General features: G+C 36.0%; 1 long non-coding RNA gene across 2 annotated transcripts in view; it reads left to right on the forward strand.

Moving 5' to 3' along the window:
• The first annotated feature begins 5857 nt into the window (after positions 1-5857).
• The window catches only part of LOC115493865 (uncharacterized), a 49357-nt gene continuing 40876 nt past the window's right edge, over positions 5858-14338 (forward strand). The window contains exons 1-2 of one of the 2 annotated variants that reach the window (XR_004367074.3): positions 5858-6351; positions 6653-6718. This is a non-coding gene — a long non-coding RNA (uncharacterized lncRNA). The remainder of the gene's footprint in view (positions 6352-6652; positions 6719-14338) is intronic. The other variant, XR_003958840.4, reaches the window with a different exon arrangement.

A 14338-nucleotide genomic window follows, 5' to 3' on the forward strand; every position in this document is an offset into this window, starting at 1 on the left:
TTCCCCAGTGCAGGTTGAGGCCATGCCATCCTGCTCTGTCACTGATTACCTGGGAGAAGGGACCCTAAGTGGCTACAGCCTCCTTTCAGGGAGTTGTAGAGAGTGATAAGGTTCCTCCTGAGCTTCCTTTTCTCCTGGATAAACAACTCCAGTTCCCTCAACTGCATCCCACAGGACTTATTCTCTAGGCTCTTTACCAGTTCCATTGCCCTTCCCTGGACACGCTGTAACCCCTCAATGTCCTTTTGAAGTGAGGAGCCCAGAACTGAACACAGCCCTCAAGGTGCAGCCTCACCAATGCCGAGTACAAGGGGGAGGTCCTGCTGCCCACACTACTGCTGACACAGACCAGGATGCCGTCGGTGTTCTTGGCCAGCTGGGCACACGTCTGGGACTCATGTTCAGCCAGCCAAGTCCTTTTCCTCTGGGCATTTTTCCAGCTCCTATTCCCCTGGCCTGTAGCTTTGTATAGGGTTGTTGTGACCCAAGTGCAGGACCCAGCACTGGGTCTTGTTGAACCTCATACAGTTGGCTTTGTCTTATCAATCCGTATTTATTTGTTTCTTTCTCGATACTCCTTCTTTTTCAATACACTTTATGAAGGAAGGCATTCTTCTCACTTACATTTAGCTATCTTAAGTTATTTACATTTACATTTACATTTAGGCTATTTACATTTAGCTATCTTAAGTTAATTGTTAATAGCTATCTTATCTTAATTGTTTAAGCACTTATGCAGCCAAGAAGGAAAAAGAGAGATTGAGGAAAGAAAGAGGCAAACAACTATTCTTATGTTAAAAATGTGCATAAAATGGGTATCATAAGTCATTCTTTAATGGGTCTTTTCTATGGTAAGTGTTCTATGTGTTATGAATAACATGCAGATTATTTGCATCTTCTACTGTCTTTGATGCTTTCAGCCAGCCCAAAAAAAAAAAAAAAATTGCCCACAATAAGACAGGCGTGGTGATGTTTTGAATGCATAATTCATAATGCAAGAATTCACACGAATTCTTGTATTTTTAATAGATAGTCTAGGAAGTGATTGTCATGTGAGTCAGAGCTCATGCATGGGTGAGCAAAGATTTTGCAGTCATAGTGAAATGCTAAAGGATTGTATTGATAGGTTTGCTGTTCACATGGGTTAGATCTCTAAATATTACTTCAAGATTAATTCTTATTATCTGTCCAGTGTTGAAATATCTCCAGAGAGACAAAAGAAACAAATTTGCAGATGTTAACTACATAGAATTGCAGTGTAAATACAACCAATCTGTGTTGCAGTCATTTTCCCTTTCTAAATTAATAAGAGGAATGGAAAATGGGAAAATAGGGTACATTAACAAATTTGGGTTAGGAAATTAGAATGATCTTTAAAGCTTTGTAGTGTGATAACAAAATATATCACTAACAACGTGCTATTACGGCACATCTGTATCTTGATTCACTAAGGAACTTTATCAGATCTTAATTTTGGTAACAGAACAATATTATTTGTGCACCTGGTTATTCTGGTTCAGCTCTTTGCCTCCTGCACTACTTACAACTCAAGCATTAAAGCTAAAAATTATGTATTTGGAAAAATTGAATCTCTGAGTCACTCCAAGATGCTAAAGCAAATTAAATGAAAATTGGAAGAGCTAGAATTTTTTTCACATGAGTGAATAGTTTCTTACAGAATAAATACGAGGTTGTTTGAGTGGAAAAAAAACCTGATTGCCAAAAGACAGGAGAAAAGCTGTTCTATTTTACATATAAATGAAACAGAGTAAATAAAAAAAAATTATTTAAGTCACAGAAACAAATTGAAACCCAGTTTAAAAAAATGCAAACAAACAAAACCAACAAAACCCTCTAAAGCAATATTTGATCTAAATAACTTGTGTCCTGTTCAGCTTGTTACAGTGAAGAATTCTGTATAATGACAATCTAATATGCATCCAATCAAACCTCCTCTGAAATCAATAGAAAGATTCGCAGCATCACTTGTTTTTATTTAAGACTAAAGCTTTAGGGTTTTAGCTAAGGTCTTATTCAAACTCTTTTAAAGAGAGTTAGAATTTACTTTACCTTTCTGGTCTTTAGAAATCTTCTAAAATACTGAGGTAAAAATTTAGAAGATTAAATCTTCTAAAATAAGAAGTGGAAGAATTATATTTCTAAATGTCATAAATATTTTATCTGTCATAATGTCATAATGTTTTATTTTAGTCCTGCCAACATTTTTTTCCCTTGAAATTGATTGATATCTTATTTCTACACTATTTTATAAGTTTTTATCCAACACCTGTAGCAAATCAGTTACAACATGCTGCCATTTTCCTTGGACCAGTGAATTTGTCTCAGAGCATCTTTGTGACAGTAACATGTTTCTTTTGATCCATAACAGTAATGTTAGGAACATTCAAGTGTGTGATTGTATTTGTGCAGAGTAGAGTTGTGAGATTGATGCAGAACTATGTGCTTCTCTTTTACGTTCTTTGCTCTTTTTGTGTTGAGGGTGATGTCCAGCTGAGTTTTTGTGATTATGATTATGTTATCAGTATGCTGTAATTCTGCAATGATTTGAAAAGTTAACAACATAGTGAGTGATTTAGCAGGGAAAAGAAGGAGGCAGTGCATCATCTTCCAGGCAGAGCAGTTCTTCTGAAATAATTTTTTTCTTCCATATTTCCAACATGCCACAAACCTTTTACATCATGTTTTGCTATATTATGCTAATATATATCAAGTCATACGACACAAAATACAAGCTAATGTGTCAACTAATGGGGCAGCAGAATGAGCCTTTCCAGAGTTTTGAATGACATTTTTTTTACTTTTAATTCACTGCCCCAAAACAAAGGCTGGTCAAAACCACCTTGCCATAGTCTAGATCTGATGCACATAAAAACATTTTACAAAAATTGTGAAGTTTCACTTGTCAGCTCTTGCACATTCCTTCATTGGAGCTTTATCCCCCTGTCATACTGTAAGATATTTACCTTTAATTTAAAAGTACAAATGGAAGATTTAATCTTCCAGTTTTAAGAGTTGTACTGCAGAAATAATTTTTGCATTCTACCTCTTAGACCTTTCTGCCCAAATTTGCATTTAGATTCAACAGTCAGTGAAATGAATCCAGAGCCTCAACATCTCCAAATAGCATTTCCTATTGCTATTATGTTTGCAGGGCAAATTTTTCATTTCATCTGCACTTTTGTAAGCATGTTCAGTTTCTACCAGATAATATTTTGAAAGAGATTTTTCTATAATTAATTTAATTATATCTTCTTAACTGATATTGAAATGGTAGAGACCAAACTGTGACCAACATGTGAATACATTTTTTTCCAACGTCACAGACAGTCCAAGATGCTTGACATCTCCAATTTTCCTATATTTTTTCTAGGAAGCAGCTACAGATTTGTCACACTTCTCAGGCAGAAGGAAGAATTTTTCCCTTTTCTTTATATACTTCCCTATATTGGAAAATACCACTTCCTCCTAAAATAAAATTATCTAGAAGATGTTAGCAAAGGTAAGCTAAAGACACCTGAGTTAAAATAATGCATTTTTATAAACTGATATATTTTTATGCACTTTTATAAACTGATGATGATAAGAAGTTTATGACAAAACAGAGGCCTAAGTCTTTTTTAAAGCACGCTGAATGAGAACAACCTGTTGTTCCTCCAGCTTTTTCAGATTAGGCATCTGAAATTTCTTTTTCAAGCTCCTCAACCAGGGAAGGTCTAAATTAGATAAGAAAAAATTCTTCATTGGAAGAGTAGTCAGGCACTGGAACAGACCGCCCAGGGAAGTGGTGCAATCACCACCCCTGGCAGTATTCAAAAAACATGTGGATGTGGCAAATGGTGGGACTCATTCCTTTCAGCCAGGCAGAACATTAAATATCAAGGTATTTTCTCCACAGATCTCTTTTTTAAACACAATTAAAATATTGGAAAATTACTAAAAATAAGCCAAAAATAGCCCCCAAAACCTTCTCTCCCCTCCTCCCCAGCCAAGTCTGGATGCTTAATGAACTAATTATTATTATGTTTAAAGTAGAAGACAAGGCATTTCTATTTTTATGAACTGTCTTGTTTTTGCTCCTCAGGTTGTGTAATCTCCAAAGCACTTTACCTGTGAGATCGAAGTGACTAATTTTCACTCCTCAAATGTTATGGAGCCTGTAACTTGTTGGGGTTTGACAAAAAAAAATCACTGTCTAACGAAGTGTTTTGATCATTGGTAGCAATGGATATAAAGAAGGGAGGCTGGGTGGGGAGACAAATATGGCAGCTTAGGCCACGAAGCTTGAAGGAATCCAATTTTTCAGTTCACCTCTTCCCATTATTCAAAGGTCTCCTAGCTCTGCAATCTCTTTGGTTCATACTCCAGTGAAACTGTGTTAAACTAAAAAATGAAAAGGCCAGAACCCGAAACAGGAGCTAGAGAAAAGGTTTATTTTTTCCTGTCCTCTGGCATTGGCTCTGGCATGGGCTGCACTCTGCTCCAGTGGTTTTAGTCTGTAATCTGCAGTGGTATATTAGGTGCTCCTACAGAAGTGGCACTGTGAAAATGCCCTACTGAGATACTTTGTGTACATTTGTATGCTTCTGAAGCTTACCCACTGGAAACACATAAATTAGGTTTCTTCTCTGTGTTTGTCAAGCATTAATGTAGGAACAAGCCATAAAGTGGAATTAAGATAAACTCAAGGGTGGTTATGTTAATCAATAAGTGCCACAAGTTTAGATATCAGTATTGACCCCTGTGTTTTTCCAGCTTTGCAGCCTATGATATCAAGACTGAACCTTCTTTAAAACAGTCAAGGGAAAAGAGCAGAAGGAAAGAAGACCTCCACAATTTCAGGCTGGAGTGTAAGTCCCTTTTGGATATTACTGGACTGTCCCTGCACCTATAAGACTCTTCAGAGTATACAGCTGTTTCTATAAATTTCCTGATTAGGTTTTTTTTTGTGTGTGGCAGAAGGCCTAATTGTACTCCAATTAAATCAGTGAAAATATTGATATTTATTCCACTGGAGAGATGTCAAGTTCATACACAGTTTCTCTTTCAAGTCCTAGAGAAATTTAATTGAAGGGCAAGTTGGCATCAAGGGAACTTGAGAGGACAAGCAGTCTTGATGAGCTTACAGAGTTTGCATCAATAGCACAATAATTTCTACAATTACAATATACTTCCTACTTTCAGTTCTGGGGCAGATGACGGCACTTTTTTGCCTTCCTGGATGTGTACTTTGCAATCAATGCTCTCTTATCTTCTAAAAGTAAAAATAGTTCATCTTAATACCTCAATTTAATATTATATTCTACTGATTTGTTTACTTTTGGTAAAACTTTAAAATCTTACAGAGTAAAGTCGTTAGAAACTTTTAATGGCTTTTAAAGGACCTAATAAACTCCTTGGCTTTTAATTTATTTTTTTTTAGAAGGAGTTTTTTTGCATTTCTGTATTCCACTTTAATGCAGCAAGGTAAGCCTGCTTATTAGCCATCAACTGGTTACATATCAGCCCATGAATTCAAACAGCAGGAGTAGCAATGATGTTAGAAATAGTTGCACAAACTCTGTTTGTGAAGGAGATATTTTCAATGCAGATTTAATAAAATGCCGAGTTTGAACTGGGATTGGCAAGGAATGGCTTGAGCAGTCTTCATCTGGACATTATTATGCTTCCTAGGCTTGTAGGTGACTTGCCTGTTAGCATATGTGTGCGTGCGTGTGTGTGTGTGTGTGTGTGTGTGTGTGTGTGTGTGTGTGTGTGTAGCTTTAAGTGCACAAGGGTAATTTAAATTTAGTAGCCAAAGAATTTAAATACGTAAGGGCCTATCCGCTGGGTTGGCAGAACTGTTCCACTAGCACATCTGGTAGAGCTGCTGCTTTGAGATGTGATATGGAGATGGATGAACTCCAGAGTAACCCCACTTCCCACAGACTGCATGAGCCAGCAGGACTGCCTGCCAAGCCCACTAGGTTCATTAAGCTCAGTAGAACCCTGCAGGAAAAACCAATTTTAAAAATAGCTTTCAAAGGCTCCCTAGGTTTAAAAGTTCTGGATTATTTTCCATTGCACCATGCAGAGAAATCGTCCCTTCTAAAGCACAATTTACATCTCCTGAATAAAGAGAAAGAAAATACCTTTTTGGTCTATTTGAGGTAACACGACCTGATGTTTCTGTTGGAAGGAATTTACCGAATTTTTCAGCTTTGGTTACCTCATCCTTGACAGGAGACTTTTGAGTGACCAAAAGGTGGTCACTTTGTTGAAAAAATCTCTTTCCTTCTGCTGTTCCAGAAAAGCATCATTTTCACATCTTAAAATGCCAGGCTGGATTTCCAGGTAGGGTATACTTTCTCACAACCCTATTTTTGGAGGTGTTGAGAGCTCAGGATTTTATATTTGCTGAAGCTGAGGTGTTGGGGATGGAAAAGAGTTTATCAGCCTGGTGTCAGGAAAATAAGTCTCTCTGCAAATTCACAAAATGTGTCATCTAAGGTATGCATATCTTTTCCTCTTTCTTACTCTATTATCTTTGTTGACTACTAGATTCTTCCTGTTCTTCCCTGTAATAAGGCAAATACTTAGACTAAATATGGATATGATTCTGTTGTGCTGAGTACCCTTTTATTTTTACTTCCAGGAGGATGCAATTCAATAAATTGCCAAGCTTCTTCACGGCAAAGCAAAATGTCATTGAACACCTCAGGTAATGAAAGATTAAAATCTTATTAATAGTTCTAGACCTCACTCTCAATGCTACATTGACAGTCTGTGCTATTGGAATTGTTCATGCGTATCAGAAAAAAAAATTTCAGATGGCTGAAATTTTTTAAATGTGCACGTTCTGCTAAAACTCACTCAAAAATATTCCAGTATGTAAGTTCAGTATTTTAACACTGGGGTGTTGCTGTATGCTGGTGTGCTGTTGCTAACCACCCCAACCCCTGCAATTTCTTTTTGAAAAAATACCTTTTGTGATCTCTTTTAAAATATAGTTTTATTTTATTCTTAGTATTTGAGTTTGCTACATAGGAAATAATTTGATTTTTAAAATCTTATTCATTTTAAGATAAAATTTTCTTCCAACACATTGCACATGCATAAATGCTACATGATATGAGTTTTTTATCAGCTTCAGTGAAAAGCTATATTTCTGTAAGTAATGGAAATAAAAAAATGAGATGACCTATGACACAGCTGTCATATAAAATCATAATACCTGATAACTGGAGAGGTTTAAAGAAATTTTTGGGTTTAGAAAATGTGTACACTTGTAAATTTCATTTCTTTATTCCAAGCTTCTGTGAACAACTGTGAGTAAAAATCTTGGTTCTTTTAAAGTTAAATAGGTTTTAATAGGACAGATGGATGGACGAATGGACGGGAGGGAGGGAGAAGAAGAAGGAAGGAAAGAAGGAAGGAATGAAGGAAGGAAGGGATGGAGGGAGGAAGGGAGGGAGGGATGGAGGGAGGGAATGAGCTACTTTCAGGCAAATATAACTGCATAAGGGCATATGTAACAGAAGAAGTCACTCATGAAAAATATAACTCACAGAGTCTGCAGCACTACTGGAAGGTGCTGAGGTGTTGTAATGATGGTTCTGGCAGAAGAAAATGTATAGGAAAGAACAGATGGATGTTCAAAGCTGTGTGTGGGAAATGTATCTTGTGATGCCCATTAGTGTCACGGCAAATTTTGCTGCAAAAGCCCCATGTATTTTCAAAAGTGTACTTTTAAATGTGTAATACAACACTTCTAAGAAAATTTAGCACAGGCGCACTGAATCTGTGTTAATTCTCTGTACCTTCTCTGTCCTTACATTTTTGTTAACAGTATTTAAAGCTTCATTACCAGGCCAGATATTTTGTCTCATCACTCTTGTTTAAGGTTGATGGATTTATCTGAACTTTGGATACTTTAAAGTAGGATTGAATGACAGAAAAAGTGTGTGCTAGCAAAGATATTATTTCATCCCTGAGAGTTTTTGCTTAAATATCAAATTTTAAAAGTGTTCCTGTCTTATGAGTTTGACATCTGTCAGGTCAGAAACTGAGAGTGCAAGGAGTAAAATCAAAGCTATCTTCCTGTTCTTTCTCCATAGATTCTGTCTGATTAAATGATTCTACCCAGCTATGCAGGCAGTAGATAGAAAACTATCTTCTTGTAGCATATATTTTTGGTCAAAATGAAAAAAAAAATTGGACTTTCAGATTTCTCAGTTTTGTGCTATAAACCAAATCCCACTTCTTAGTCCAGCATGATGTGAGGGACAATGTCAACTTTGGTAAGCACAAGTCTTCACCAAGCCCCATGAAATCTGATGCTTACATTTGTGAAATGTAAACCTCTCTGAAATCAAATGGGTTTGTTAAGGATGACATGATTTACTGACATGCTGCGCCTTGCAGGATTAAAGTCAGTTTATAGGTAAAAAATACTGGATGAGATACATTCCTCTTTATTGACAGGAAAAAAAGTGCTTAAGCAGACTGTAAGGTCTATACTATATGTGGCTAACAAGGCTTGAATTAATAAACATGCCCTACCTGGAAAGAAAAAGAGAAGGAGGGGGCAAGGACCATGAGAGAGAGGTTCATCTTCCAGATTTGGAGCATGGAAGTGATCTAAAAAGAGAAAAGATATCAGCAAGGGTCTCTCATTAAATAAATCAAACCAGTATTGGATCACCTGTAAAGGCCAAGGAAGGTAAAAGACTGAAGAAAGAGTCCAGTTAAAGGGAGCAACATTATGATTTCTCAGGTAGAATTCCTTGGTACTGCCAATATTATGCTCTGTCCATGGAATTGTTCAAGGCAAGGTTGAATGGATCTTCAAGAAATTGTTCTAGGGGAAGGTGTGTCTGCCCATGGCAGTGGGGTTTGAATTGGATGGTCTGTAGAGATTCTGCCAACTCAAACCATTCTATGATTCTTTGCCTGGGAAAGGACACCAATGACAATTTTTTTCCCGTGTGACAAGATAAAGTCAGGCCATATGAAAGTACTTTACTAGTCGAACTCTAGAGCAAATTTTGTTACTTATGGCTTACATGAAGTAGCTCAGATGAGAGCTAATGATGAACAGATTGATAATTGACACAGAAAAAGACTTTTGTCATGTGCCTTTGCTATAAATGAGAAGTTTGGAGGGATTGCAGTCTGACTGGATCTATTTTAATATTTAACAAAATACTGATTTATTTTCTACCAGCAAGAAAGGCATACCAAAAAAAGGAAAAAAAAAAATAGGAGCTGTCCATGCTTTATTCACCCAGGTTATTTTATTCTGAAGAGTATGGTTAATAATTTTCATTCAACTCTAGCAGAAAAGGTAAATATAAAAAAATTGCAAATAAGCATGAAAGTAATTAATACTGTATATTGATGATATATAAAATTATAGTTAGAAAGTGAATGCAATGGTGACCATAAACATAAAAAATTGTTGTTACAGTGAGCAGAAAGTTTATTGTTGAACAGAAAATTTTTTTAGTCTTTGAAGTTATAAAATCAGTTTTAAAATCTTGAAAGGTTAAGGATACAATACAAAGACACCCTATAATCTTTGAGATCCTAGGCTACATCTCACAGGTTGTTGAAAAAACACAGAATTAAACATTAACAGATGATCTTCAATTTCTTGCGAAAAAAAAAGACCACCAGTCTTCTGCCTGAAGGATTAAGGAAGAGACAAAATGGTCTTATACCATTGATGTAACCAATAACAGAAAGGGGCTAAAATAGCCAAGAGTGTGGGGCTCTGAGTGTGAACCAATGTGACACCACATAAGTTCATCTGCTGTGGCCATTCTCAAAAGGCAAGTGGGTGTTTGAAACCTGGAAAAAATTAAAAGAAGAAGGAAAGGCTGCAAGAAGATTCATCAAAAGTGAAACAGGAGCTGTCACATGCCAGAAAACTGTGCACAGTATGAAGAGAGGATTGCTAACAGCATGATTATCACAGAAGACTTTGTCACGGAACAAGTGGAAAGTACTGCAACTGAAGATGAATGGGCTACTACTCTGGAAACAAATGGAGCATTTATTAATTAAGTCAGAAACAGGTGCAGTGGAAAGTTTGGTAGTCAAAACCACAATTAGCATTGGCAAAGCAGCCCGACGCACTGTTTAAGATATCCTGGATAGAAGATTGGCTTCTGCCCCAAAGCCAAACACATCAGGCAAAAGTGCCAGTAGTTAAGAAATTGGGAAGGGGAGAGGAGGAGAAGGATGTCTTTCAAGTGGATTAGAAGGACGAAGAAAGCAAAAATGAATCAAAATGTGCCAGAACTTCAGACTCCCCAAGAATGATACTGCAATAAAAAGTCAAAAAAATTTTAGGAGATCTCTTACAGGGAAAATAAAGATTCCTAAAAGAGCAGAGCGTTGAGCTGGAAAAAAAAATCCCAGTTATCCCAAATTATTCCTATCTTTAGGATTATAGAGTAGGAAAGAAAGAGCACAGAAAAATGAACGCATGTAATTCCTGAGAGTAGGAAGACATGTAGGAAGACATGTTTGGCCAACAAACCCTCAATATCCCTTTCTTTTAGGAAAAAAAGGAAGCAAGCTTAATTTATTTATGCCAGAAAAAAACCCCAAAAAACAAAACCAATAAAAGATGAGCAGAAAATCCAAGCAGTTCTGAGACTTGTTAGAACTCAAATTCACAGCTATAAAATTAATTGGAATTGTGTCCTATGTTATCTGAGGAAGATGGTCCAGCAGACCACAGGCTGCCTGCACAGGGAATAAGAAAAAAAATTATAATATCCATAGAGGGTAGGCTGACCTACCCTGATGGCTGACCAAGTGTAGAGGGTATAAAATGATTTGCTTCACAAACACATCCAGCAAACATGTGATTCAAATGTTATTACAGGGCTGAAAGAACTTCTTTCTTTATTCCCAAGAAACACAGCAAGACTCCAGGATATCTTGTCATCAAACATTTGTCCTTTCTGAAATCTTCAACAGCATTCCTCTGTCTGTTCTTTACAGAAACTCTTCCTGTCTGTTTTTATTCTAACTCAATGATTACAGTATTTTTTTATATAACAGCAGCTTCCATTCAAAACATTAGTCATCAAATCCAGATAATCCAGACTAAAATTGATATTTTTGTATTGCATTTTATGTTTTTATTAATGTTGACTCAGGATGGCTATGAAATTTTTTTCAGTAAGCCTCTTTTTCAAAGTCAAAACAGCATATGATTGCTTTAGGTATATTTGCAGGTATATTTGTATACATGTATAATTGTAAAGTTGTAAGGAAAAAATAATTCATCTGCAGTCAGGTCAGAAGATAAAATAGGTAGATTGTGTGGTGTTGACAACATAAGTGACAAAATTTGAAGAAGCACATCACAAATGTCTGAAGACCTGATTTAAAACAATATTAAAATTATTTTATTTTAGTAAGAATATTCTTAAGATTCTATCTATTTTACATTTTTTTTTTGTCAGCACTTGGATGAAGGGCTTATAATAAAAAGTTTTTTCCAGAAACTCAATTAATAGAAAAGTATCAAAATCATAATATCATATTAAATGTTGGTATGAAATATATTTACGAAGTCAAAAGCATCCAAACTGAATCTTCAGGCTAGGGTCAATACATTTTTCTGACAATTTTCAAGGCTGATTTTATGTTCCTACAAGAAGGAATAACAATGAATGTCTATGTTAACATCTAATACAAATCTAAGCATGTCTGTTTGTGAGGCTAGATGCTTCCATAAGCTTCAGCAAACTCAAACAGTTGACTTTATCTGTTTATGTAGTCAACAGTAAGCTCTATTCCCTTCCTTCCTGCCAAACTTGACTACTAATTGCTTTCTGAACATTTACACATTGTCAGAAGTTGTATGAGACCAAAGATGGAGCAATTATTTTCTACAGGTTATTTTCGGGGAAACCTTACAGAGAAATGTCACCCATTAAAGCAGCATGGAAAATATTTTCAGAACCACAGAGACTGTTGAAAAAACACCTGAAATGCATACAGTTATGTCAAACCCAGAAGTTCAAAGGCTTTAGATAATATTTAAAAATGAGAAAGAAACAAATAAAAAAACTTTTGGGACTCTTCGAATACACATCTGAGACAGTGACCACATTAAATGCTATTTATAAAAGTAGATTCATCTTATGAATGAGCTGGTCAAACTAAAATTACACTAAAGAGCCATTTGCTGTTTTAACTCCCTAATTTATTGTGAACCCATAATCCACTCTTAATCCACTCTGAGACCAATAAAAATGAGTAACAGAACCTGAACAAGAAAGAACTAGTAAGGGTTTATGAGTGAAGTATCTTCAGCCCACAGAACCCACTGTAGTCCTGCAATGGATTTTTGTGGTCCCCACAACATAGTGGGGGTACCAATAGGGAGAGATTAGGGCAGATGCTGAGTGATGTAATCCAGAAGAAAAAACAGGCCCACAGGAAACACAGTTTCATAACTGCTTCGGAAGAAAAAAATGTCTTCTATCCAAATAAAAAATTTGTATTTCAATAGCTTCTCTGTTTTAGGGAAGACATAAAATCTGTCAAGAGAAGTCCTTACATAGTCAAAAACAGAGGTGGTTACTTTGAACCAATTCTAATCTCTTGTATCTTATTTAATTATCACATAACATATTATTATAATTTCAATTTTATTTTAATTATTTAGTTATAACATTAAAATAAAATTGCTATTGATATTTAAAAAGAAGACTAGGGACTTGTTTTGTTTATTTTCTAAAAATTTAAATGGCATCCATTCTACATTTCCATCTGAGCCACAATTGCAAAATAAAAGACCATTTATGTGCACCTTGTGCACGTGTTTTCAAAGGCAATTTCAGTGCATTATGTGAAAGAACTCCTGCAGGTCCACAGGTTTCTTATGTTGCCAACAGAGCAAAATGTATTGAAAATAGATGTGAATCATAACTCCCTGGTGAATGACATTCAAACACTGGCACCATTTATGGAATGATGACTGCAAGTTTCAATACTTTTTTAACCACAGGAACTTGGCCTTTACCACTTTCATAAATGTGTTCTATGTTCTTACCATTAATATTTCACAAAAAGAGATTTTTCACTCAAACATACTCATTCTGATTTTGAAGGAAGATGACAGTTCAAAATTTCAGACCGTGGCACAAAGCATAAAATATTCAATCAATTGACCTCAAACCTTCATGTTGCTATATTAAAATAATTTAGTGGACAATTCATCAGGAAGAAAAATTATAACTTTATGATAACATTTCCCATAGCTGAAAACATTCTCCATCTTTGCTTACATCTTAATTGGAAAAATGGAGGGTTCAAATGCAGATGGGCTAGGAAAAGGGATGGGTCAAGTAATAATGAAGAGTATTTATGTATGGAATTACTATGAATGTAAAACAACAGAATGAGAATTTATGTTTTGTATTTCATGTCAGTTTTCATACTACATACATAAAAGTAAGAGAGGAGGGAAAATGCCTTGTCTAGTAATGCCTTTCTCAGCCAAACAATTTCCAGACTAATTTAGAAATCAGACTTTTAAGTTTCATAGGTATAAATCAAAGGTATGTCTGATAATCTTATAAATTATAACTTAAAAAAAAAAGTACAAGTGACTGGAATTTGGGTGACTGTAATTGTGATGAAATCTTTTTTTGTTGGACTAGGAGTTCCAGCCCCTTCCTTTGGGGGCCACCTGCAGCCTGCATAAAGAGCATTAACAAATTAGGACTGCTCTTTAAAGTCTCAGCCAACAATAATGAAGTTTTAAAAAATTGTTAGTGCTGAAACATCATAGCATAACTCTGGAAGAAAATCAGAGGGATTGATTCTGAAATCAGAGGGGGTGATTCTGGCTATCACCACCTGGTGCTATGTGTTTTTCTGGACTGCTGCTGTGTGTTTCTCTTCTTGCCATTCAAGAGCTGTAGAAACATTTCACTCACCCCAACCTGACCAAGAAGGCCAGCTGTATCTTGAAATGTATTAGGAACAGCATTTCCAGAAGGTTGAGGAGGTGAACCTTTCCTTCTGCTCCTGGAGCATTGTGTCCAGTTCTATGTTTCTCAGTACAAGAGACATGGAGATTCTTGATTCGCTAGCACACGCATATGAAGATGATTGGAGACTGAAATACTTCATTTATGAGGAAATGCTGAGGGAACTTGTCTTGTTTAGCCTGGAAAATACTGAGAGAAGAGGATGGACGTAGACTCTTCTCAGTGGTGCAGAGCAATATGACAGAGGCAACAAGCAGAAAATGATGCTCAGGAAGTTTCACCGGAAACAAGAAAGGACTTCTTTGCTGTGCAGGTGA

This window comes from Taeniopygia guttata, chromosome 2 (assembly GCF_048771995.1).
Source record: "Taeniopygia guttata chromosome 2, bTaeGut7.mat, whole genome shotgun sequence".
NCBI classification, from domain to species: Eukaryota; Metazoa; Chordata; class Aves; order Passeriformes; family Estrildidae; genus Taeniopygia; species Taeniopygia guttata.